This window comes from Mirounga leonina, unplaced genomic scaffold (assembly GCF_011800145.1).
Source record: "Mirounga leonina isolate KUSES-001 unplaced genomic scaffold, KU_Mleo_1.0 Mir_174, whole genome shotgun sequence".
NCBI classification, from domain to species: domain Eukaryota; kingdom Metazoa; phylum Chordata; class Mammalia; order Carnivora; family Phocidae; genus Mirounga; species Mirounga leonina.
In genome coordinates, this window is record NW_023270451.1 from 18,377,092 (window position 1) to 18,380,823 (window position 3,732).

Below are 3,732 nucleotides of genomic sequence, written 5' to 3' on the forward strand. Positions count from 1 at the left end.
AGCCTTCCGCCCTATTCTACTATCCAGAGAAAAACTTTCCTAGGGCTATGGACTCTATTAAAATGAACCTCCTTGATGAGTTCTAACCTCTAGCTAGGTGCCATTTAAATTATTAATACTAACACATACACACTTGCAACGTATCTTCCCTGCTACCTAAATAGACAGTGCTTAACGCTGAGAAGAGAGTTTTCCTTAACCTTTCGTAGAATGAAGACTCGGCTCAAGTCCCTTAAATATCTTGACACATCATTTGGACTACCTCTGTGTTTAAGTCTATGCCCAAACCCCAATAGCAATCATCACAGGAGCTGTATGGGAAATCAACCTAAAGCTAGTTCTCTTGGGGCGCCTGGGTGGCTCAGATGGTTAAGCATCTGCCTTCGGCTTGGGTCATGATCCCAGGGTCCTGGGATCGAGCCCCATGTCCAGCTCCTGGCTAAGCGGGGAGCCTGCTTCTCCCTCTGCCTCTCCCCCTGCTCGTGCTCTCTCTCTCTCTCTCTGTGTCTTGAATGAATAAATAAAATCTTTAAAAAAATAAATAAATAAATAAAGCTAGTTGCCTTATCCCTACTTACCCTTAGGCAGGTCACCCTTTCCTCATGGGTTCTTCAGCTGGGATGGTGAGGCTATGGTCAAACCCAACAGCCCCATCTCCCAGCAGTTGTCCTCCCTAAAGTCCACGTCTCCCAGCCCTACGGCTGTTCAAAGCTCCACCCTGCCCTCCTCATCATATCAGTACAGCCATCATTAGTCCTGCCCTGGCAATGCCTTCTCATGTCCCTCCCAACTTTAGGACCAGCTCTTCCACAAAACAGAACTGAGAAGTGATTCATTTACTCTGATTAGGTAGAATGCACACAAATCCATCTCACAGCAGATTTTCTGCAGCTCTAGGTTTCCAGGCATTTCAGTCCACTATTAATCATGGACTCTTAAAATTAGCAGAGACATTAAAAATTACCTAATCCAACATCCAACATCCCATCTGAAACTTGAACCCCTCCCTCTCCCAAAGAATTCCCCACCCACCAAAGCTGTTGTCCAATTTGACTTGACCTTGGACACTCCACTCCTATAAAATAAGCAAAGGACACAAACTAGTAATTCATAGAAGAGTAATAACCAAAATCCAGTATATATGAGAAAAGAAGCTTGCCTTCAAGGAAATAATACATTGTTTTCTCTAATTAAAGTTTAACAAAAATTGAAGCATTTGGTATTATACATTAACAAATTTTTGAGAAAATGAACACTTTCATATGCTTTTGAGAAGAGTGTCAGCTAGTAAGTATAATCACCATGGAAGAAAACTGGCATAATTTTTTCAATCTGAAATGATCCAGAAATTCCACTCTTAGTGTCTACCATCAAGTCAATGACAGAAAATATCCACTATACGATTGATTTCTCTCCAGGGTCCACTGCTACATTATAAATAGAACCTGTCTAAATGATGACAAATGTATTTTTTAAATCATTGTTGGATAATCCAGAAAGTGAAACCTCCAAGGAAAAAAGGTAATAGAGGAGAAAGAAGAAGAATCAAAGAGTAAGGAAAAGGGGGAAGAGGAGAAAAACAGAAGGAGGCTAAAAAAGTGAGATATGGATAGTAAATTTGGAATTTGTTAATTGATAAATACATATGGTAAAAAGTGAGATATAGATTCTGAATTTACACTTTGTAAAGTCATTAAATATGTATGGTAAAATTTCTTGGGTAATTTCTAAATGACAGAAATAAGGAACACAACTTTTGAACAGGTAGAAAATAAAAACTGAGTAAGAAAAACAGATTGATATGTGAGCAGTGTAGGTGGTCTTGCTCTGTGCTTCGCTGCAGGCTGCAGTTTTGTTCTCTGAGTCATGTGGGGTTGGCTGACTTTTCTCCTGATTCTAACACAGCCCACTGTTACAGTGAGCAGGCCACTCCAGGCCCTTCCTCCTGGAGGATCCAGAGAACTTCCAGAAGTAGAAGGCAGCTCTACTTCTCTACAAAGGAGTGGGATCTTTTCAACCACAAAGCCTATTGTTGAACCCCCACCTCTTAGGTATGGTGCTGACTCTGCTTTCTTGTCTTTATTAGACTGATGGAGTCCCTGGGGGGCTTAGTGGAGAGCCCATTGCCTGGGAGCTCCTGGACCACCAAAAGTCAACTGGCTAGCACAGAGCCCCCAAGCACCTTCCAGACCATCCATCTAGAAGGATGTGGATAAGATCTCCCTCCACCAGCTATAACCTTGGAACATGGAACTAAGCATGTCCAACCAGGTGTCAAATTCCTGGGCAGGCAAATTCAGAGCATAAGTGTTACCAGAACTTGAAGGTCCTCTCCATCTGGATGTCCCTTGTCCTGGATAAAGAGCCTGTTTAATACACACATGTGAGTGGGTTGCCTATAACTGTGGGATGGAGTGATGTAACTCTTCTCCTTGGATTCTGCTGTATGCTTTGCTGTCCTTGGCAACTGGACATTGGCTGTGACGTCTTGGCTCTTAGATGGGGGTTTGTGCTTCACGTTTAGCTGCTGGAAGATGGTGTCATTTTCATCCTTGCTTTCTCAACATCTGCCAAGAGTTCCTTCACACTTGGGTGTCTTATTGTCACTTTATTTGGTGTTCAGTTCTCTTCCATGAGAACTTGTCTGTGTGCAGATAACAGTTGAAGCAATGTGTAGGTTGGCTGTAGGAAGGGGGATGATGGAGTAGTTAGTATCCAATTCTTCTTGTTTCACATGTCAAAGTCCTTTCTTCAACATAGTGTGTATGAGCATATATTGGTCTGAAGGGGGCAGTAGAATGGCAAAGCCTGCTCAGGACATGGAATTATGGCTACCATGTGGCTTAAATGAATTTTTCTCATGAAATAAAATTGAATATATATTTTTTAAAAAGAAAGAAAAAGGGATTAGCAAATAGGAACTCAATTCAGAAGGCAAGAATAGAGGGTGAAAAAAAGCATAGAGAAAAATGACAAGTAGAAAGCATATTTAAGATAGAAGAACTAAATCAATAATCACAATAAATATACATGGTCTGAACTTGTCAATTAAAAGAGGAACAATATGGTTAGATTTTAAATTCTGCTATATGCTGTTAAGACAAGATACACAAAAAAATAAGGACAGGAAAACTTAAAAAGAACAGAAATAGATATACCATGCAAATGTTAATTGTTTTTTTAACTGATACAGTTTTATTAATACAAAATAAAAGAAATGATAAAGGAGAAAAGAGGAATACTGTATAATGATAGAAGATGCAATTCAGGAAGAAGATACAAATATTCTAAATTTACATACAGTTCAACATAGCCACAAAATACATAATGCAAAAATTGACAGAAGTAGAGGGAAAACTGGACAAACTCACCATCATAATGAAAGATTCAACAAACTTTAGGTTAGGAAAACAAATAATTTCTTAAAGTATAGATGATCTGAATGACACAGTTAACAAGTTTATATAGAACCGTGAAACATACAGTTAGAGAACACATTCCTCTCAATAGAAAATAAAGTAAGTCTCATGGACATAAAGCAAGTCTCAACAGATTTCAAAAACTGTTATCATTCAAATTTTGTTACCTGATCATGATACAGAAAGTTTACAAATAAAAGCAAAAACATAAATTTCCATATGTTTAGAAATTTAGACAACAAATGTTTTTATTTATACAATAATTTTATTTAATAATTTTAAAATAAATTATAGGAGTGCCTAGGTGGCTTTT

At 38.6% G+C, this 3,732-nt stretch overlaps 1 pseudogene; it reads left to right on the top strand.

Moving 5' to 3' along the window:
- The first annotated feature begins 1,456 nt into the window (after positions 1–1,456).
- On the top strand, positions 1,457–2,257 carry LOC118021273 (annotated as a pseudogene).
- The last annotated feature ends 1,475 nt before the right edge of the window (positions 2,258–3,732 follow it).